Below are 23450 nucleotides of genomic sequence, written 5' to 3'. Positions count from 1 at the left end.
GGTGGTTTGGGGCAAGAAAACAACTTTTTAATGAAATTATTATTATTATTTATAAAAGGTGCCCCAGTCTCGCTCCCATCGTCCTGACAGCCTCTAGTGTGGGTTCAGGGTGGAAATTTGCCTCCCAAGGACTGGGTCTCCCCTATCCCAAGCTGGAATCCAGCACCCAGCACATTGGTACCACTGCCTCTGGGGGACCCATGGGCATAGAAGGGAGGTGGGGATGTTTGGGGGGGGAAAGGCTCAGATGCATGGGATGTCATATTGTCAGTGTGGGCCATGGAGCTGGCTTTCAGGGGGTCATGGGATATGGATGTGCTGTGAAATGTGAATCCAGACCCGCAGAGAATAATGACTTTATTTATCATACATCAATATGCAACTCCTCCTAACATCCTCTGGTGTAGAAAACTTTTAAAATGGAGCTTTTTGGAAGCAAAAAAACCCATTTCTCCCATAAAAATGCCGATCCCACCCCAGTCCTCAAAACTGAAACAAAATAGTTTGCTTTGAGCTGAAGACATTTCTGCTCTTGGCTCACTGTTTCCCAAGCAGAGCAGTGAACATGAAGGAAAAACAAGCCTGCCCCATTAAAACACGCTTAAGCGAAACTCCAGTTTTCTCTAAGACTTTGCCTGGAAACATTTGGAGCAGCTTCGTGCGAACCAGTTCTGCCCTTTGAGAAGCCATTAAAGTAAAAAGCACCCAACCCAAGCCAGCCATTTCTGCAGGAAGCATCTCGTTTGGACAAAAAGGGGTTGTTTTACACCACAAATGCAAGAGCTCCCTTAGAAATATGGCAAAACCCGCCTGCAGTGCTGGTGATGGAGCAGCTCCAGGGATGTTTTGCAGGACAAATCCTGGTTGTCCCAGACGGTGAAGCATCTCCAACTTCAGCACTGTGTATTTTCCATCTGGATGAAGGTTTGCAAGGGTGGGCTCTGGCAGGGAGAGAGTTCGGATCAGTGTTCATCCCTGCTCTGAGTGTCCCCAGTGCTCCTACGGGCTCTCAAAGGAGCCCATCCCTTTGGAGATAAGGACACTCACCCTAGGACAAGCAAAAACTCTTCCCCAATGCGGTATCAAGAGCTTCATAAAGCCCTTTCATTTTTCATTGACTCCATGCTACCCTAAAACACAGAAGGAAAAATCCCAGTAATTCCTCAGCCAGTGATATACACACCAGCAATCCTCACATATTTGTGTATATATATATTTATTTGTGTATATATTATATATAGTATATATTGTATATTTGCGTATATATATGCACAACATATATGTTGTGTATATATATATCATGCATATATATATTGTGTACATATACGTTGTGTATAGATGTACAGTGCTGCTTTTTTCTGCCAGTGGCATCTTCAGACTGTGATTTAAGGGCAATAATTTCTACCCCAGGGTCTTCTGCAATGGATTTTTGACATGCAGCTGCCCCCATTATGCAGGCCCAGTGAGACCCTCCCCGGCTGCTCAGCCCAACATCTGTGAAATCAGGTAAAAATTGTTGTTACTTATGGATTTACATGAACCTGCCTTTATAAGGGGAACTGGGATCCTTCTGGATGCGCACTGCTCCTTGCCATGGTTTTCCTCAGGAGGGGACAGGGAGGGAAGGGGCCACGCTGCTGTGAAACCACCCTTTGAGAGGGTGGTGGTGGTTTTCCTGAGCCAAACCGGCAAGAAACGTCATGTCTAAAGATGACAGGCTTAATTTGCGGTGTCATTAACCAGAGCCGAAACCCTAGATGGGCTGGGTCTCCTGTGAGCAGCGCGCTCGCTTCCCGCGCTGCAGCTGATCTTTCTCTGATTCTGCCTGATGAAGGCATTTGTGGGCGCATTTCACTCACACAGACCTTGCTTTCCTTCACGTGGATGTTATTATTTAATATATGGGATGAGGAAGTCATTTTTCCCCCTCTCTCAGACACATCCATAGCGAGTGAATGTACCCCGTGTATTCCACTGGTTCCCTATCACCTTGTGCTCCCCCATGTATTTGCAGGGGGTTCAAATGAGAGCAAAGCATGACCCTCAGGGAGCATCCCTTCTCACCAGGAATAAAACTTTCATTCCCAAGCTGCCCACAACCTGGACATCTCATGGATACAAACCCCAGGATCTGACCCATGGGTAATGTGGTGATGCTGGTGTGAGCCGCAGGTGGGCAGTGGGACTGGGAAGACTCACAGAATCCCTGTAACCACCCTTCTCTTGGTTCTGGCTGTGGTTACAAACCACATTCCCAGTTAAAAGCATCTGCTGAGACCCAAATGCTTTGGATGTGGAGATCTGAGCAAGCTGGGCTTTAAGGTGTGGCCACACCAGCGGCTCTGCTGCACTTAAGGGCACCAGCACTTGAACACGAACTGCTTCTTCTAATGCACAGGGTTGCTCTGGGCTCAGTGAGCAGAGGCATGTGGCGAAAGGGCTCACATGAAGCTTGCTGGCAAGCGAGCAATAGAGCTGAGCATGCTGCCTGCCTTCACAAGGGGCCAGAGCACAGTAGGAAAAAATACCGCAATAGGCAAAGCATCTCCCGTTTGCCCCTAAGCTCTGGCTCTTCCTGTGCTGATAACAAGCCCTGTAAATCTCCCTGCAGCACTGAGGCATTTTTTTCCCCCTCTCCTACCCTGACAGCGGTGCCTTGTAAGACACAGGACCTGTGGCAGGGCTGCCTTCCTCACCCCTCTATGGAGAAATACCCCAAAGCAGTGAGCGCCCCGAGCATGCCGGCAGGCCCCCAGCCCTGGGAAGGCAGCTGGGTGCAGCAGGAGCTGTCTCCTCTCTAATTGTCCCCCTGGAGCTCTGTGGCTGAGCCACTTGCTGATATCTCCGGCCATCAGTGCTGGTGCCGGGCTGGCTCAGGCAAGATGTAGACTGATAGAGCCCCTCCATCCTGCTGACAGGGATGCAGGGCAAGAGCTGGGGAGGAAAACCTGGAGTATGTGTCCGAACAGTCCATTGCCTTAGTGCTTCAGCTGGAATGGGGAGCTTGTGCGGTGAGCAGGCTGGTGCTCAGCCCTGGATGTATGAACCTGAGCCACTTAAAATCTCAGACTGTTTGGGTTGGAAGGGACCTTAAAGCTCGTCCAGTTCTAATCCCTGCCACGGGCAGGAACACCTTCCACTGGAGCGGGTTGCTACAAGGCCCATCCACCAATTGCTGGATGTGTTTTGTGCCATGGATGCATGGCATTGACCTGGGAGCACCTGAGTGTGCTCAAACCCAGGGAGGGATGCAATGATGCTGCTCTGGAAAAGCACCTCTGTGTGTTCAGCAGCAGGATGGGAGTCATGCTGGGACCACGGGGATAATCATTTCCCATGCAGATGGCCACAATGTCACCTCTTGATCACTTGCTCATGGGTGACAGAGCCAGGACTCCTTTTTAATACCACTATAGTGCTGTTCCCTCCCTGCAGCCAGGCCTCTGTTACCAAATCACCCACAATACTGCGCTATCGGGACCTTCCTCCCTCCAACACCAGCAAACGCTGTTGGTTTTCCTTTTCCTCTCCCAAATCCCTCATAAATTTCCTATTGCTAGTGCCATGTTCCCGTTAAACCTTGCAGGCTGATTGCATCTGTCAGTGTCACTGTCTGGGGCTGGAATGTGTCACCCTGCTCCAGAGGAGTCATTTATTTCGCTGTAGTGGAGCATTTCAGGACAAAGCACTGGGTTGGATCACAGTGGGACAGTTTTCCTGCAGTGGCAAGCGCTGATCCATCTTGTGCAGTGGGAGGAAAGCGCCGCTGCTGGATTCTTTCCTATTTAATTTTCCTAAACAGAGGGATGAGGAGCACGAGAGCTGCCCATCAGCAGGATCCTGCGCTGTGCTGGAGCGTCATAAGGAAAGGAAGTTTGCTTTATAAAGTCTCCATAACCCATGGAGCAGACGTTTCTACCACTATCCCCATTGTGCCTCACTGCTCCTGTAAGGGTGCCTGGCTGGTGGCAGGGGTGGCCCCATAGCTGTGTGTGCCCTGTGTGGTGGCAAGGGCTGGGGCTTGTAGGGTCTGGGATGTTCATGGTGGTGGAAGCACGGACAGCTTTGTCCTAGCACAGCCCTATGTTCCTGCAGGCGGCACGGGCAGGGTATCATTGGTGGTGAGTGTGGTGATGATGGGGAGCAGTCAACCATGACCTCCCCATGCCCACACCACATGCAGCAGGTCCTCAGTGCTGAGGAGGCAGTTCTTTTGCAGGTATTAGGTGTGATAATGAGACATTCAGGGTTAAAACACAAAATGATATCAGGCATCTGCTCTTGTTGCCCTTCTAAGTGTGCAGCTGCATGCAGGAACTCTGGGTGCTGGGAAATGCTCTGTCCTGACCATGGCATCCGTGATCCCTGACTGTTATGGCAGGGATGTGTGTTTGGGGGGACATGGAGTGATGGAGATGATGAGGATCCAGTGGGACAGCTGGTCACCTCAAGGATGGACACCCTTCTTCTTCACCCTTCTTCTAGCTGTGCAGCAGGAGCAAGTCATCCTCAGCACAGCGATGACAGATTCATCTGTCTTTGGGATACATGCTCTTAGGTGGTACTGTGCCAGCAGTGAGAGGTTTCCTGCTGCTTATTCCCAGCTACCTGTGCTAGTACCTTCCAGGGAGGCTCAGATGTACTTGGAAGTGCCTCTCCTCAGGGTGCTGCCCGGTGACCTACACATGGTAAGGGGTGGAAGAGACAGTCAGTCTGTATTGCTTTGTTTATAAGAACATATTTGCAGTGATTGATGCCTGAGCTGGGGAAGTATGCTTGCAAGTGGGACTTTAAAACATGAATCAAACAGTGTTTGGAATATGTACGCTGCTCTGTCAAACATTTCTCGGTGCTTGGAGTCTGCAGAGCCTGCGCGTCCAGAGGTACCCGTGCCTGTGCGGAGGTGTCTGGAGGGGAAGCAGCATCCTTCAGCCTCAGCATCACTGCTCCACGCCAAGAGGCTGCTGGGGATGGGCTGGGGTCTGAATCCGTGGTCACTCTGCAGAGGGGTGCGTGCAGAGGTGTCCCGTTAAGAGCTGTCCATCACGGGACATTCCTTGCGATGCTCCTTGCTGCCAAATCGTCCCCCAGGGCTGCCGAGGAATGAGAGCGGCCCTGAAGGACAGAGTCAGCTTTCAGGCTTCCTTCCCCTCCAGATAACCTGATTGCCCATGGAGAGAAGAAAGGTCTGGAAGGGGCGGGCTGTATCCAGATGTTCACTAAGTGCATTAAGACCCTCAGCCAGTGGAGCACATGCTTCAGGTTAAGCCCCTGAGCAGTCCCAGCTGCAGCAGTATTAATGAAGTCTTCAGTTAATCGCTTGCTGAATGCTCTCCCTGATAAGGGCTGGGGTGGTTTGTAGGGGACAGGGAATCTTCTCAGGATTTCTTTTTGAGTATCCTGCTTGTGAAGTTCTGCGTCCCTCCATACCAGCATCGCTGCTGCCATGCCACCTCCTTTGCCCATGGAGTGAGGTGGGTTTCCCATTTAAGGGTTTTCCCATTGTGCAAAGGGGTCCTGGTCCTCACGTTCTCTGGAGCTCTGTTTTCTCCTCCATTCATAGGGATGTTACCACAGTGGTACCAGGTAACGTGCCGTGCTCAGAGGAGCGTCCTTACCCTGGTGATCTGTTCTTGTGAGCAGATACTTGGGGTGATGCCAAACCTGCCCTTCCTGGGAAAGGGATCGGCTGGGGATAGGCTCAGGGAAATGGATACCAGCTTGTCCATAAATGATGCTTCCAGCCTTGCATTTGGGACACAGAAACTGGGCATCCCTCCAGGATCAGCAGACCTTTCTCCTCCGGCTCTCTGCCCACTGCAGCCCATGGGGACAGCAGAACTGCCCACCTCATTCCTCCACCCAACCAGCATTCATTCCTCTTCCCCAGGAACCCCAAGAAAACCATTAGACAGATATTTTGGATCAATGAGAACCAGAAGGACCTCTGCTCCTCCAGCCAAGTGAGGACTCTTTTAACTGCGCACACGGAAAACGCATCCCACAGCAGATCCCCTCCTCTCACGGGTCCGCTTTCGTTGCCTTTTAGCACGAGGGAGATTTATTCACTCTGTGGGCTTTTTAAAAGGTGTTTTCTTTATAGCCGGGCTTCTCCTGCTTTAGGTGAGATTAGGAGGTCATATTTCATGAGTGCTTGTGGATCCCCTTTCTGAAGCCCTAATGAACTATGGATGAGTGACCGCAGTAATCCAGTCTGTGCAGGAGCTCATTAAAGTCACCGAGTCCGCTATAATAACTAGTTGCATCTGATCAGATTACTTCTTTAAGATGCTATTTCCACTGGTGAACAAGAGCCTGCTCTTATCCTAGTGTGGGCAGCAGGAGCCTTGCTCTGGGCTTGGGGCGTGAGGAGCTGGCTCTTGCCTCGTGCACCATTAACAAGGCACAGTATGATGAACTCAGCGCAGAAAGGCCATGGGATTTCCCATTGCTGCTTTGTTCAGCCAAGCCCAGCCGGAGCAGGAGCCTCATATCCCACTGGAGGAAAGCAATGGGCACTAAGGAACGATCCAGCCGTTCCCCAGTTATAAATAGAGATTCTGGGAAAGGGCTGGCAAGCAGCTGCCCGGACCCACATCCAGCCCAGACCTGTGTGAATAGCGCTGGTGAAACAGATCCCAGCACAGTGACAAAATGGGATGCAGCGGGGTCTGCCCTCCTGCCCCACACTGAGGTGGTCACCCCAATCCCTTCCTTACTGAAAGTAGAAGCAGGCAGCCCTGCAAATATCCAGAGGAGGGGAGGAAAAAAGGCCAGATCCATCTGCAGAAAGCACAGGCAGGAATTGTTTCTTTGTCTCGGGAAGTGTCAGCGAAAGAAATTCCCTTTGAGGATAGGTTTGTGTTTGCAAGACTTCAAACCCCTCATCTGGACAATAACAGCTTCTGTCTAAGGGAATCAGGCCCGTAAGGTACAGGCCAAGCCTGTAGTATTAGACTGGACAGTAATGAGGGCTCTGGTGCTGATAAGGGCGCAGAGCTCAGCCACCTTCTGCTCTGCTCATGCCAGAGGGGTGAGTGTGCATCCCGCCCCGCTGCGTGCAGGGCTCCCGGCGGCACAGAGGCACCGGGGGATGTAAACAACGGGTAGTCTGGCCTGAACAGGGCTCCCCATTGCTGCTAGAGCTGTGGGGAGATGCTGGGGGAAGACGGTGGGGGGAGAGATGGGGGACGATGCTGTGCCCCGACCCAGCTTAGCACCCCACATCCCATGCTCAGCAATAGAGGCAAACAGGTCCCTATTGGCAGCGTAACGTCAAACCCAATTTGATATAGGGTAAAATGACTGTTTTCTCCTTTTGGCTACCCCTGTTCATCCATGGGTTTGCTGTAGGACAGCCTGTGGGTCCTTGATGTGCAGGCACAGCAAAACATGTTCAGGACTGAAAAAGCCATAAAACTCAAGAGTTTTCCTTTGCTGCTTTCTCAGTGGAGCACCAGGGCTGGCAAAGGGGCTCGTGCCAGCCCCACACTGCAGAGGAGGAGGTTGATGCACAGGTCTGCAGGCAAAAGAAGGCCGCCGGGGATTTCTGATCATCTCATTAGCTCACGAGAAAGGCAGAAAATAATTGCTGGGGGTTCAATGCAGCCCATCTGTGTGGGATTTTCTCAATAATAAGTGCATACGGGCTGCTTTTAATGCTTTTCAACGTTTTTTCAAGTGAAACATTTCCTAGTGCCAAAGCCCGGGTAGAAATCAGTTCCAGCCCTGGGGGCAGCGAGGGGATTGAGAGGCACAAGTCTCAGGTTGACTTTTTAACAGGGTTCGTACAAACTATCCCGCCCGTAATGTTCATGTAATTGGTGCGTTTGAATACTCGGAGGAGGCCGAGGTCCTCTGAGGCTTTGAAAGTGGGTTTTACAGTATTTTCTGATGTGATCTATATATATATATAAACCCCATAATCATGAGTCAGGCAAGCAAAGCTCCTGGGACTGACTTAAAATTATTCATACATAGACACACACCCCTTTTTAAGTGATCACATTTAAAGCTTTTAAAATATATATTTTTTTGAACAAAAGCTGATTTTTCACAGTCGGAGAACTCTGGCAGGTTTGGTGTAAACCCTGCCCCATAGCTGGCTGTAAGGAGGGCTCAAAGCTGATTTGTCTTATTTCCCTTCAAGATGCAGTTTAAGCCTTAACTCTGGTCAAGCAGCGGGTGACTGAGAGGAGTTTTGGTTATCGGGACAGATGAAGAGATGGGCTCAGTCCTTTCCAGATGCTGATTGTCCCAGTCCATGGAAGTGAAGCAGGTAACCGGAGCGATTTCCCCTGGTTTAGGGAACTTCACAGCCATCAACAACACACACACCCTCACTCATTAAAGCCGGGGCTATTAAAGTGATGCTCTGACCCCTGCCAAAAAGCTGCCCTAATAATTTCCCCATGTGGTGAAACCTCAGGCATTTATTGTGGTTTTTGCCCTGAAGAAAGTACTGGGGGCTCTGCCCCCTGCCCACCCCACAGCTTGGCCCCCTCGCCAGCAGCCCTAGCCCTGTACTATCTGGTAACTGGGAAGGGAGTGAAAAATATCCCTCCTAATCCCTTACCAGGTTTGTACACTTAAGCCCCCTTTTAGGTGTTCACTTGCTTCCTTTCCAGCGGCATTGGTCAGATGGGAGCAATGCACCCCACAGGTATCATAGTGGCTCCCCCAGACCCCTCCATGCCTGGACCATGGTGTACAGCTCCTAAAACCCCACATTAGCCAGCCCTGGATGTCTCACCCTGGCTCTTCTGGTTGGAGTTGCTGCTATGAGATAAAGCAGATGCTGTCCCCTGTTTCCTCCCCATCCCAGTGCTCCCAAAGGCATAACCATGCCCACCCCAGGGACCCCCGCAATAGCATGGGTTCAGTGTCATGGCCAGGAGCTATTTTAGGGAGGGGGGGTTCCTGGGTCACCTTTGGAAAGCTTGCACAGCACAGGAATCTGGCCCAAAGCATTTCAAATATGCCTCGCCGTGGGCTGGAGCTCCGAGCCTGCCTTAAGTGGGCAAGGGATTTAGTAATCACACCTCCCATCGTCCTGCCAAGGGCATGGGAGCCCAGCGCTGGGAGGCACAGAATGCTTGCTGGAGGCTGAATGTTGCATTGTTTTCCACCTATCCATGAAGCCTGCAGTGGGAAAGGAGGGTTGAACCTGGAATGCTGCACCAGCACTGGCTGTGGCTTGCATGGTAGGGAGCTTGTGGGGTTTTCCAGGGGTTATTGGTTGTTTGGAAACTGCTGTGACTAGTTGGTGTTCCGAGAGAGAGAAGCAGGAAACTGAAAAATTGGATATATGGAAGTGCCGAGCACGGGGTGGTTTGGGTTTCACATCTCTCCCCAAAATACATATATATATAACAGGGAACCATGGAGATTCTGGTGCAGTAAAGCTACTGAAAAGCTTCATCTAAAGGCTGCAATATGCTTTATGTGACCCCAGTTGTTCTGCTTTGGTTTGAGTTTGGAGGAGACACTTTCCAGCTTTTAACCATATTTTGCTTAACCCCTTGAAGTCCAAGGTAAGTGAAGTTAGGGCTGAGAGGAAACATCTCACAGGCATGGAAAAACAAGTCATGGTTTTAAATGGCACTTGGCCTTTCTCAGCCCATATCCCAGACAGCCCTCTGGCCTCACCAGAATTTGATTGGAATTTATAAGTAATGTTCTTTATCCCTAAATTTGCACTTTTTGTAGTGAAAATACACTTCTCACAGTTTTCCTGTCAGCCATGGAAATGAAAGGGTGGCAGTGGGTTTCTTCCCCACTTGGCTTTCTCTGCTCCTCCATGAGCAGGGGGACACACATCAGGAGCAGGGTAATCCATCCCAGAAAGTGGGTGAGATGCTGGAAACGGGTGACATATGCTGGGAAAGGTATGATGCATGTCAGGAAGGGATGACACACCGGGAATGAGGTGATGAACACCAGGATGGAGGTGACATACGCTGGGATGGAGGTGACACACACCAGGATGGTGGCTGTAGAGATGCTTGGAAAAGCATGACACATAAGAGGAGCAGGTTTCTAGGAAGGGGGTGACAGACATCATTAAGAGAATGATGGACATGAGAAGGGGGTGACCCAGTGGGAAGGGGGTGACACATGCCAGGAAGGCAGAAGATGGCCACAAGACCCAGCCCAGCAGCTACAGATGGCACAGTGCAGCCACGACAGCATTGCTGTGCAGTAGCATGGCCAGATCCTGCAGTTTAGGGTCACCCCATCTATCACACATGAGTACCAACATGCAGGGCAGCACTGACATGGAGCCACTGTATTCCTCTGGCAGCAGTACCCATCACCGGTGCTCGAGCTGTGGCTAATGTCCTTTCACCATGTATTATACAAATCATATAAATAACTCGTCCTCAGACTTCAAACATGCCACTTCAGATGTATGGTGGGAGATTACAGAGTTTGTTAAAGCTCAGGTCTTCAATCATCCGGGCAGCTTCGAAGCTGCTCACTAAAATACAGATCAATGCTTCAGTTTTATGGGAGGCTTTGTCCCATGTGACCAGACTCAAATCCCTTATTTTATGGCTTGCTTATACATTCCTGGTGAAAAACGGTTTACATTTTGGGCCCCGGGAGCTCTCCTAAATCAGCTGCCAGGTTTTTGCAGCTGGTAGTAAAGGGAAGCGCTGTCATCGGGCTGCCCGGAGGTGAACAAACGAGCCGCTAGGCACGGGACTGACGGCTCGCCCGGAGCCATACACCAGCTCCATGGCTGCTACTGCGGCAAGGACACTGCTCCAGTGAGAGGACACCAGCCACAGCATCCCCACAGGGGCACCAGCCCAACAACAGCATCCCCGAGGGACCCCAATGCTTTGGAGACACATGGATGAAAGGGTTAAGCCGTGCTGGACGGCTGGAGAGGAGAGGGACGCTAATCCCCCGGCTCTGGTCCTGCTAATTATTTGCTGATTCAGCTGTTGAGCTGAGCCCAGCCCCAAAGCGGGGCCTTGGCTCTCAGTGCTGGGGATGCTCAGGGCTCAGCATCGCCTGTTTAATGTTGGGAGGAAGAGCTGAGCGCAGTGCCCAAGCCCCAGCTGCTGCCTTTCTGCCTTGGGACAGCGTGTCACAAGCAGGTTTTGCAGGGAAACTGAGGCACAGGTTATCCCTGGGCAGACTCCATAGAGTTGTGATTTTATCCTGTCTCATCTTCCCACAGCACTGCACCCCTTCCCTTCACTGGTGAGCATGAGACAGAGGGCTGAGGCGCTGCAGGGGACACTCAGAGGACCCAGAGCTCTAGTAAGGACCGAAGCTGCCACCCGCTGCAATGGCACAGGGACCTGCAGGGACAGGGTACTCCCACCAGTGCCGACCACATCACCTCCCCTCCTTTAACGAGCACAGCAAGCTTCCAGTGTTTCCTGGCACCAAAGTCCCCTGAGGTCATCACGAACAAAGTCCCCTCCAGAGTCCGTAACCCCCCTGTTGTCAGCTACCACCTTGCCTGGGCAGCTCCAGCGCTGAGTTATCGCTGCTGAGCAGAGCGCGGTCGGTAGCAGGCGATGGCCATAACTCCTGCCTGTACAAACACCTCCTCACCCGGCTCCTTCCTGACGGCACCGTGACAGAAAGCAGCTGCTCTGCTGGAGAAGGGACCTTCAGGTTGCGGGCAGCAGACATGGAAAGGAACCTGATGGATGAATGTGGGTGCCCTGTTGTGCTGAGGGGGTGAGGAACCCAAGTGAACCTGAAGCGATGATTGGATGTGGTATTATGGGACCCATTGAGCACACAGCTTTACCCTCCTATTGCTTCCCACTGAGGATGCTGGCACGGAAGCACAAAGCCCCACAGGGAGGTGTTGGCTGGCCCGCTCCCTGGCTCTCCTGCATGAGGAGGTTTGTCTCGTCATGGGGTTACTGCAGGTTTTGCTCCAGGATGCCCATTCCCCAGTGACTGAAACCGGCCCCACAGAGTGCATTTTCTCCAGCAAGTCCCAGAGCAGAGTGGAGCTGCTGCTTCCCAACATAGGTGTCCCAAGGAACCTAAATCTGTGATGGGATGGTTGGATGTCATGGGTTTGGAATTGCAGCTGGGCTGATCTCCTCCATCTCCTACCCAAGTGCAATTCGGTGGTACCCAGGCAGCATCCCAGAAAAACCCAGATCAGTGCCATGGTGCTGGTCTCCTGCTCCAGGCATGGCTGGTTCCCTGTCCCCCAGCCCAGTGATAGCCAGGTCAAGGCTTCAGTAAAATGCCAGGTGATCTTATCCCACCCTCTTTAAACAAAGCTGAATTTCCATCTCAAGGGAATCAGACTGCTTCTTCCCGTTTCCAGCTATTTAGGGGATGGTTGGGTTTTTTTTTCCCTGTTGCAAACGGGTAGCTTCATAAGGAAAAGGAAAAAACAGAAAATCCATATTCATCTTGCTTTGAAAATGCTGTAAATAAATCAATTCACTCCCAAGGATAAGCTCTGCCTTCTCTTTGCGGTTGACTCCTGCCAGTGCTAATTGGAGCCAATAGGCGCATGATGAGGGGAGCAACCCCCTTTACAGGCAACACTTTAGCCTGGCGAGCATGTTTACAGCCTTCTTTCAAAGCCTTAAGGAGGAGGGATCTGTCATAAACCCTGGCAGCTTTTGCCGAGCAAACAGTGCTGCTGGAATATTTAAAACCCAGCATTTGGGCGGAAAAATATAGAAAACACATGTGTTTCCATGTGAGCTCTGCTGCTGCTCAGAGCTGCAGTTGTGGCAGTGCAGGGCAGCCAGGGAGCATGGCTGCCAAGGTGATGAAGAGACATCCCTGGCAGGGATGGGGGACCAAGGCCTGAGGGAATAAGTGGCCATGAAGACCCCCAGGACTCGCACCCTGCCCATGGAAGGGGGTCTGTATAAGCTCAATGCAGGGCTCAAGGAGACATATTCCCATTACTGTGGTTCTACAACGAGCCCTCCAACTTTTGGGGTGCTTGAATACAGAAGAAAACCACTTTCCCAGTCAGTGAAAGAGTGGATCTTGGTTTGTTTTTCTTTTAAAGAAAGAAATATCTTGGGGAAACCATAGAGGTTAGTGAAGATGTTTTCAGGGTTACTTTTATCTGAAGAAAATAAGGAGAGATTTCCTGGCATTAAAGATGCCAATAAGGTTTATAGGAAAAGTACAGTGCAGGGGTAGAGAGAGCAGTGCTCTAGGTGTGGATGGGGTGACCATGGCCCCATGGGCTGGGGGAGCAGCAGGACTGACTGCAGGACACTGCGTGTCCTGCTACACAACCACCTCATCTCACACATAGGGATAAACTAAGCACAAATAATTAGCAATAAATCAGGTTTTCCTTGCGCAGACCCCCCTGACAGTGCCCTTTGCCAACCCCTCCCCTGCACACAGTAGCTAACTCTGATTTCCCACCCTCCGCAGGGTTCGGACCTCTCTGTCCCAGCAGGACAGGGAGCAGGAGGCTGGCAGGGCTCCAGCAGGGGCACGGCACTGCCGCAAGCCTTCCCCTAAAGATGAATGGCTGCCAGTTCTCTTAATCCAGCCACTTTGGAGAAATTGTTTGTTCTCATCCTGTTTGAAACAGCTTCAAAGTGGCTCCAGTCTAGACTGTGCCAAGATAAATTACAAACCCAAAGTACTGATATAAACCATAGGGGAAGGAGTCATTTGCTCTAATGTAATTAAAACAAGATATCATAATGTATGTAAGTAGGTAAATGTACAGGCATGCTCTCTGCTGGCCGGGCAGCAAGGGAGGGACCAGGCAGGACGCTACCAACACAAGCAAAACCAATCCCACCAAAGTGGGAGATTCAGCCCCCTTTAAAGAGGGGTTGAGCAGGGAGACCACGCCTCCCAGCACTCACCAGCCAATCAGGTGTGGCAGGCACTACTGATGTCATCATCTGTGGTATAAAAGCTGAAGGGGCTCAGTGATGGATGGATGGATGGATGGATGGATGGATGGATGGATGGATGGATGGATGGATGGATGGATGGATGGATGGATGGATGGATGGATGGATGGATGGATGGATGGATGGATGGATGGATGGATGGATGGATGGATGGATGGATGGATGGATGGATGGATGGATGGATGGATGGATGGATGGATGGATGGATGGATGGATGGATGGATGGATGGATGGATGGATATGTGGTCACATCTATGATCCTGGTGCAAGATGATTGGTGCTCATATGTAGGGCTGGTGTGCATTGCCATTGCTAGAAGCAAAGGAAGGGACTCTGGAAGGGTGGCAGTGTGACAAGGGAGGCCCAGGCCATAGTCATGGTGGGAAGAGAAAGGCAGAAGAAAGGCTGCCCCAGTGTAGGAGCTGAAGCAGGGAATGTGAGTGTTCCAGCATCAGGATGCCTTTCGCCAAAGTGCATCTGATGGGAGGCTTCATCCACACCTCCTGTGGGGGCAGCTGAGTGAATGGGCTTTTTCTCCACAAAAGGTACAAAGTGAAATTAGCGCTTCTTCCTTCACCTGGAATAGGTCTGATCTGCGATGAGCCAGATTAAGAAAAGCACTCCTTCTGCTATTAATTCATTTAAGTCTCCCCTCATTTACTAAAAATAAGGAGGGAGGAGAGAAAGAAAATTGGAAGATATAGTTCTCGAATTTTGGGGAAAGGAAGTTAAATCAAATAAAGATAAAAATCCCAATTTTGCATCATTATGTTGAAAAATAAAGACAAGAGTCCTCAATGAAAAATGCTTATAGAAGTTCAAGAGACTTTTAAGGAAGTTAATGATCATTAACTTTTCACCATGACTTGGCATTCAGGCAGAGCTCGATAAAATTGAATCCTATAAAGAGAAAAAGAGGCAATTGCCAGCAATGGTCTCATTTTGTTTCAATAGCATTATTACACTTGAATATGTGTATGTACAGCTGGAAGCTAATATGTCTATAAACATGTGTATGCATACATTTTGTGAGTACATGCATGCTGCTGTACATCACCTCCCCTGTACTACATTCCAGCTCTCCCCAAGCCCGTTGCTGTGCTGCAAAGACTTTACCTCCCTTGAGTCTCCTCTCTATGTCCCTTTCCCTGCAGCTCACAGCAGTACATCATCCAAACACCATCCCCGGTTTGAGATGCTTTCACCCCTGCTTTAACCACAGCAGAATTCCTTTCCAGTTATCTCTGAAATATCTCTTCCCCTGGTGCTGCCCAGGTGCTCTTCCTGGAGGTGTTGGGCAGGTTGGCAGCAACCCTGGAGCCGTGATGCCCTGATGCGATGTCTGACGGGTGCGTGTGGAGTTTCGGCTCGTGCCACAAGAGGTCTCACGGCTTCCATTGGGACCATCAGAGGAATAAAATCCCGGTTAATGTAAGCAGGATAATGCAATAATAATAATGCACGTGGGACCTCTCCGGTACAGGTGGAGAGCAGTTGTGTCTGGGCTCTCACTTTCCTTGAGAATAGCCCTAAATCTCCCACCTGACAGCCCACGAGCTGGTCTTCAAAGCTGCTTTATCCTGGTGAGGTGTTTGCATGTGAGAAGCAAATGGCCCTCATCACTCCTGGCAAATCACTTGGAATACATTGTTATGGGATGCTTTAGGAGCCAGTGGGCGCAGAGAGCCCATGGCCACAGGACACAGCCCTGCCTGGGGCTGAGCTGCTGCTTTATTGGGTTGTATCCATCACAGCCTGCTTTGGTTCTTGCCTCCATCCCATTTACGTCCCACAGGAGACTGTCAGATCCACAGCTCCACACGGGCAAACCGTGGTCCTGGCACTGCATCCTCCCCACATCCCCACCCTGTGCTGCCCCCACCCTCCCAGCACCCACAGGGGCTCCGTGGCCACATAAATCTCAGCTTGCTGCTTTGAAGTCCCCAGGGAGGGGAGTTGTTGTGTTTGTTTGCAGTGTTGCTTATCACCGCCGTGCCTCCTGCTTGTCTCTCGCCGCACGGCTCCGGCTCGCCGTCCGTGCAGCCCTGCTGCCAGGGACCACTGGGCTGACAGCGCTGCCTGATAAGGATGATGGATGGGGAGGAGGCTGGCTCCACCACGGCCAGGATGCTTCCTGGGAGCCAGAGCTGCCCCAGCGCTCCCTGAGCCTGGAGGAATGTACATCCAAGGGATGGAGAGCCAGCGCAGGATGCTGAGCCCTCCACCAGCCCCGAAAGTTGGTACCACACATTGGTACCCCCCACATCAGCCAGAGTCCTTTCCACATCCTAGCACTCACGGAGTGGGGTGGACAATGTAGACACAAATCTGCTGCCTGGTGGCAGGGCAGTGGGGAGGAGATGTCCCCCACCCTGCTCCATCACCTCCAGGGTGGCTCTGCAGCCCATCCTCGTCCCCCCCATGGGATTATGGCTTTGATAGGCGATGGGGGAACATAACTGACACCACATCTATTAGCACAGCAGCCTGATGGCATGGGGGGACCACCTGTAAGTGGATGGTCCTCACTTGTGCCAGGGAGGTGCTTTTGCCTAAATTAGGCTTCCGGGGGTGGGAATAGGGCTAAGTAGGATTTGCACATCCTGGTCCCTTTGGTGGGGTGTGGTGGCTCCAGCACTGGGAGGTCCCTACTCTCAGTTTAGGGCATTCCAGATGGGAAATGATGCTGCATCCCACTCCTTTACATCTGGATCTCCCTGTCCTTTGGGAAGCCCTTTGCAGTGATTTTCAGAGCTCAGCAGCTCCCAGTATACCTGGAACAATCCCCTCCATGGGTCGGCTCTTGTTCCTGGCTCAAAGCAAGCCAAGGGAAACATTTTCATGCAGCTACCACAAGGACCACATTGTAGTTTCTTTGCAAGGCCATTCTTGCTTCCCTCCCTTACCATGACTTTTCTTTGCCTCTATTTGACCCAAACCTCTCTGCCTTTTATATTTCTTTCCAATTCCCTTTTTCCCAAGCCATACCACGGCAGACTAAATGCTTCTGCTCCCAGGTTCAGGCTGCAGAAAGCAGGAGTCTGGACTCGGTCCCCTCTAACAGGCTCTAACGAAGAGCCCAGAGCACAGAGATTACTGCTAGCCCATTCCCCAAAGCATCACTCACTGAGCCGTGCCAAGTGCAAACCAGGGATAAAACAGACTAATTGCAGTTAGTCGGTCAGACAATGGAAAACTCGGATGCCTTTTCCACGCCAGCCTCATTACCAGGGCTTCTTAAGTAGAGGTTATGCTTGTAATTAAATAGCCGTATCTTGGCTCCCCAAGACAGGAGGAAAAGGCAATTTGAAAATGTATTAAAACATGGAGTTTGGCAGTTCTCCTGGATTTAGAACAATTTGTGGATTTAAATCATTCCATTTCAAATATGTGTGCTTGCTTTCAATGGAATTAAATAAAGATGTGCAAGATGGGGAGGAGGCAGCGCTTTCCTGGATGCTTTTCCCTCTCTGGCTGTCAAGGGAAGAGGCTCTGGGAGCCTGTTTGGTAGCAATGTGTTTTCTTGCCTCCTCTATGTGGCTGATGCTGTGGCTGACTCAGCTGATGAATACAGGAGAGCAAGAAGTCCTATTAATGCCAGATTTTCCAGTGTTTTTCAGCCTGCTCCTGGTTTTACGCTCTCCTCCTTTGTTCTCCACCATGCTCCTACCACCAGCGGAACCAGCTCCCCAGGCACAAGCCATGACTGACTGCGGATGGACAGGTTCTTCTAAAGCTGCTTGTGGAATGCCACATTAAAAATGACAGTCAAAAGGCTGGTAAGAAAGGGCTCCTTGGGATCTATGCCTTTATACACACCCTTCGATTTGGCATGAAACATTGGTAATATCATCATTATACAAGTTTCCACATCAGCAGGGAGAAACTCATCAGATATTTGAGAACCACATGAAAATCTAACACCTCTTTTACTCCAAGAATAGAGAAAGACGCCCTGAATTTCTTTTTAGGCAGCAGGGAAGGTTTATCTTGGCAATAGCAAAGCTCCTCACTTAACTGTGGGTAATTGCTGGGGAGGAAGGCCCCAGCAGCATCCCAAAAGGTGTCCCCTCTTTTAGGTAGCTCCAGGAGAGAGCAGACCCTCTGCAGAGCACTTGCACACCTTCTGCTTGTGCATTTATCAGTCACTTATTGGAAGCCCAAGTAATAGGAAAAACCCTCTCCTTGCTCCCTCTGGCTCCTCTGGCATCATGTGTGCGTATGTGTCAGTGGGCAGCTGAGAGGTGAATAGGAGATGAACTACGAGATGACTTACTCGGGTAGCATGCAGGATGGAGGAGTAGTTTGAATCCAGCCCAATTCCTGAGCTCTGTAGGCTTGACATAAGCATTTAAGCCTTCAGTTGGGATCTGGTGATAGAAGAGGGCTGGAAAGCACATTTCTTTTGTGGTTAAAGGTCCTTTTGTCAGTCCATAAATCCAGACGGAGGCCTGTTTATTCTGTTTACTGCAGTTACCTAACCTGCGAGCCTCTGTGTAAATCATGGCAAGCCGTGATTTAGAGGGGAGCTGCTCTCCCCATGGCGTGTGCACCATGTCCCTGCCCAGACCCCCACACAGGCAGCGCGCTCCTCCAGAAGCCGGGAGATAAGAGCAATAAAAGCTGCAGCGCTCTCTCCAGCACCACTGCCACCATGTTTCCCTTTGGCTCCATCCCACATTGCTGCTAAACTGACGGAAAGAGAAACCTGAGCCCAAACTCTGGGTTTTCTTCCCTCATTTTTAGGAAGCAGCACGCATTTCCTGGGGCTCCCCAGCGCATTTCCACACTGTCACTCCCAGGGATGTCCGAGCACCACTGATGGTCCTTGGCCAGACGAGGAGGTGGCCATGCTGATAACTCCCCCTGGGTGCCTGGTGTGGCAGCTGGTATCCCAGCCTTCCTCACCTGAGAGGTGTTGACTCCCTGGAGACAAAATCAGTGGCCAGATAAGAGACAGACTCACGGATAATGGCACCAGATGTTCTGTATGAGCCCCCTGGTGCAAACCGCCTGTGTTATCTGTCCATAGAGCAAGAGGAAGAGGAGGGTTTAGGCAACTGAAGGGGAAAATAATCACCACTGAAACCCCAGCCCTGGTGTGTTAGGCTTGGTTTGGTGATGCAGGTTTGGTGATGGAGGAAGGATGATGCAAAGCTGGAGAGCTGGGGGAGCCAGCTCACCCTGGGGGGGGGGGGGAAGTCCTCAATTCACACAGCCCAGGCTCCATTCTCCATCCTCCATCCCTTCCTCTGCCTCCTCCCACCCTCCTCCATTAACATCTGCCACAGGATTCCCTTGGCCTTCTCCATTAGGACGTTGCTGCCAGTTTTGATGCTAACCATTGCGCTCCCCTGTGCCCCACTTCATTTCCAGGCCAGAGCAGTGCAGGGGGGGATCAGCCCAGGTCCTTGCTGTTTAGTCTACCGATCAGATTGGTGACGAGCAGTCTAGCAGCTGGCAGAAAGCACTCCTATAATTGCTCGGGTGCTGCTTCGAGCTGTTTGCCCTGTGGATCTTTCTTACTTTAAATCCTAGAGCCAGGGGAAAGGGAGGATGATTGGCGGGGGGGGGGGGGGGGTGTGTGTGAAAAATGCTATATCCCTACTGTTAAAATCTGGACAGTTGGAGGGGGCTTTGTGCTGACCTCGGATGCAGCGGGATTTGAGGTGTCAGCCACTGTGCAAAGCATGGCATCTTCTGGGCATTCCATTGGTTGGCTCACTCCACCTTCAGGTTGGAGCATCCTTGGCTGAAGAGCTGGATAGGCAGCGCGTGGTGTGCAGATGTGTATGTGCATTTTGTAGCCCCTCGCAGGGAGGGTGAGGATCCAAGAACACAGCAGCTTGGAGCCCATGGGCAGCTTGGTCCCTCTAGCCTCAGCCATGATGCAGCTTCATGTCCTGCCTCAACCTCGAGGTTTGAAGAGCCCAGGCCCCATGTCCAGCAATGGATGAACCTCCTCTGCTGGAAACCAGAGCTGTGTTACTGAGTGAAACAGATGGCAGAGTGCTTTCCTGCATGCATGCAGCATCCCTGAGAGGCACATCGGGGCCAGCGTGTGCCAAAAAGGGATACCATATGGACAAACCATACTTGAAACCTGCGAGTCATCTGTCAGGCCTCAACTTATGTGCGCACTCAAGTGTGTAGGCAAAGCAAGTGACCTAGGGTGGTCTTCAGGGCATTGGGGTTCCTCCTTTGGCCACAGATCAAAGTGAGCCCCATGGGGCTCAGGGTGGGATGCAGACGCTTGGAGCCGGTGCAGCGGCAGGGATGACGAAGTGGATGGTCCGACCCAGCCGAAGAGATGGGGTTTGTTTTCTCTAGAAAGCTGGAGACAGAGGGGGATGTGATAAGAGCCTCCTAAGACCTCCGAGACAACAGTGATCAATTGGTCTTGGGGTCTGCTGGAGCTGGGCCAAGATGTAATCAACTTGGTTTGCAATGAGAAAGCTCAAAGGTTAGGTATTAAGATGAAGGATTCAGGAACCATAGGAGGACAGTGAAGCCTGGGCCATGTGAAGGGTATTTAAAAACGAGCTGGACAAGGCTGTGTGTGGAGCGTTCAGGTGCTGACATAAGGTTTGGGAGGAGTTTAATCCCCCTGAGCTCAGTGGCCAGGCAGAGAGACGCAGTGATGCCATGTGCTGAGGCCGCATCCCTGTCCCCATTTCAGCAGCTTTGTCTGTCTCCAGATTTCCTGGGCAGGCTTGACCAAACCATCCCTCTGTCACAGCACAGCCTGGACCACTCATTCTCTCAGCATCCTGAGCATCCTCTAAGCAGCTCCTGCCCTGCAGTGGAATAGGAACCAGTGAGGCCCTGTGGCACTGCTTTGGAGGTGGCATTTCTAAGCTCAAGAGAGGGAATCTGGGAGGCGTTTAGACACTTACAAGCTATGTTAGAGGAATTCCCTAAGCTTCCTTGTTTTGGGCTAGTGCCTTTTGGCATTTTAAAGAGAAAAATTATGAGAGGCTTGAGGCTTATGAAAATCCTAAACTCGACCACTCCTGCAGAAACAACCCTGTTTGTTCCAGGCTGGCTTTTATGGCTGTTGTATGTGTGTGATAAAAGCTGGCTGGGGCTAGCAGCAGACTGGTGTGGCTATTGCCATATCCCAAACCGCATGTTCACGGGTGTGTTAGTGATTTGCTGAAGTGCTCTGGCTTTGGAAAGGTTTCACTCAAACAGGGGGTGGGGAGCTGTGTTCACTTGGGGTTTCGATGGCTCTTCTCATATGAAGTTAGATCTCTGGTTAAATAAGCAGAATTCATCAAGAACAGTATAAAGAAAAGCATTTTCCTCCCTTTTCAGAGGGTGGCTACAAAGCTCCAAGGAGCACACATGCTCCATAGCTCCATAGCCACTGGCTGCTCCAGGAAACGCTCCCAAATCCAATATCTACCCCAAGCCCATGGTCCTGCCGCATCCTTTTGGTCGGTGCCTGCTGTCTGGTGGTGACTAAGGAGGTTTATCTGCTGGCTTTGCAATCAAAGGGCTGCAATAGGCAAGGAAGGATTAACCCCAGAAGGGGAGGAAAATCCCTCGCTGGCCTCCTGCCCCATACATCAAACACAGCGATCCCACAGCTCATGTGCAGCACAGCACAGCAGTTAATCACAGAGGAGCCAACCCTTTGAGATGGAGGAGACCTGAGATCTGGCTCCTCCAGCCACCGGCCTGGCCAGCATGGGACCCTCCATGCACCTCCCCTCCCCTCCATGCACATAATATGCCTGTCCCAGCCTCATGGCTCCCACTGACACCCATCACCCTTCTCTGGACTGCTCTCCCAAGTTCTCCCGTGCCAAACCCGGCTGGGGTTGGGCGTCAGTTTGGTATCACTGTCTGGGCAAAGGGACACTGATGGGATGTGGCCATGGGACAGGTCGGGGATGCAGTGTCGGATGTGGCTGCTCTAGCTGCCAAAACCCCCATCCCTCCAGGACTCCCATCCTGCCGGGATGCCCATCCCTTCGGCCCAGCACTGGTCCCATACCTGGGGAGCAGGTGCAGGTGGCGGGGACCAGGCAGGTCGGTGGCTCCATCTGTTGACAGGGAAAAACAGCAGCCAGCACAGCGAGGGATGGAAGAGCTGTGCTGTGCTGCTGGGGTGCAGTGCAGGGGTGCAGTGCAGGGGTGCAGTGCAGGGGTACAGTGCAAGGGTACAGTGCAGGGGTGCAGTGCAGGGGTACAGTGCAGGGGTGCAGTGCGGGGGTGCAGTGCAGGGGTGCAGTGAGGTCCAGGGATACAATCTCCCCTGGGACCGGAGCACCTTCCTGGGATCACAGCTGTCTTTACGATCCAGCTGGAGGAGAAGCCGTGGCTGTGAAGCCCGAGGTGGGGTGACCAGCTCCTTGCAGGAGGTGCTGGGGCGGTGGAGGGGACAGGTTTTGGAGACAGCCCTGTCACACACCCCTTGCTGGAGGTGAGAGCTTGGAGGGTGGTTGGGAAGGAGGCTGCCACATCCCCTTTCCCTGGGACTCAGGTGGCTTGTGAGGCCATACGGGACTTCCCTTCAGCCTCCTCTGCCTCACTTTGTGTCTCTATAGGTGCATTCCCCCTATTACGGTTTCCATCCCATAAGCTAATGCTTATCGCTGATGATCCTTCAGAAGGCTCCAGGAGCGTTGGATTGAACCAAACCCGGAGTGGAGCCGCCGGCCACAGCCCACATGTGCCACCCCCTGGACACTCGACGTAAGCGACTGGAAGCCGCCTGGTCCCGCGGCAGGAACCCCCAGGTCTGGCTGCTGTTGGATGGTGAAGGCGGAGATTTGGCATCCCTGTGGCTCACCTTCCGGCACACGGGGCCCAAAAGGGCATCGAAGCTTAGATATGGACCTCTGGGGTGCTGTGGGGCGTCTTTACCACGCTGTCGCACAGCCCTGCCAGCCCTCGGCGCATCCTCCCAGCCAGACTCTTGTTGTCTGAGGAGGAATTGGGCTCTCCTGCCCCTGAGGATCACAGAACACCACAGGGAACAGTGGGGTTTAGGCCCTGTTCCACTAAATCCTCTCCAGACTTGCAAAGAGCATGAGACCTCTGGGCTTGTCACAGTTTCTGTCAACTCTCTGGGGTGTAGCTGGGGTTGGTAGCAGATGGGGTATCTGTGGAGCTGAGATTTTGGGAAATAGGAGGAAGGAATCAACTCTCTCTGGCCCCAGAGCAGAGGACACAGGAACAAAAAATCTCCTCTTCTGGAAACCCATGGAAAATGGGATTTTATATACATTTATTGCACATAATATGCCTCAATATGTACACAAAGGCTCTTGCAGAAGCTTCGCTGTTTCACCTGGCACCGGGATGCTGGCTCGCTCTGGGAGCTGAGATGCTATCTCCGGGACTAGCTGGCAGCGCCAGGCAGAACCAGGGCGTATCAACCTGTCCTGCGCTCGGGACACCGTGCAATTGTCTTGACATGTCCCTGACATCTACTTCTGGTCCGAAGCCAGGCAGGAGGAGGCTTTCTGCTGCAGCTTTTTCCGCCGCGGGCTCTCTGAGTCTCAAGCAAGCCCTTTGTGCCCGCAGGTCAAACATCTCCCCTTG

At 51.8% G+C, this 23450-nt stretch overlaps 1 long non-coding RNA gene across 3 annotated transcripts in view; it reads left to right on the top strand.

The window, feature by feature from the left end:
- Positions 1 to 23136, top strand: part of LOC136020107 (uncharacterized) — a 28497-nt gene extending 5361 nt beyond the window's left edge. For 2 of the 3 annotated variants that reach the window (XR_010615190.1, XR_010615189.1), the window contains 3 exons: positions 1411 to 1506; positions 8150 to 8278; positions 11192 to 12442. This is a non-coding gene — a long non-coding RNA (uncharacterized LOC136020107). Of the gene's footprint in view, positions 1 to 1410; positions 1507 to 8149; positions 8279 to 11191; positions 12443 to 15170; positions 15327 to 17505; positions 17675 to 22450 lie in introns of those variants that run through there. The other variant, XR_010615191.1, reaches the window with a different exon arrangement.
- Positions 23137 to 23450: the final 314 nt, after the last annotated feature.

Source organism: Lathamus discolor, chromosome 10, assembly GCF_037157495.1.
Source record: "Lathamus discolor isolate bLatDis1 chromosome 10, bLatDis1.hap1, whole genome shotgun sequence".
Taxonomy (NCBI): domain Eukaryota; kingdom Metazoa; phylum Chordata; class Aves; order Psittaciformes; family Psittacidae; genus Lathamus; species Lathamus discolor.
The sequence above is the reverse complement of the archived record's forward strand: the minus strand, read 5'-3'. Positions and strand labels throughout refer to the sequence as shown.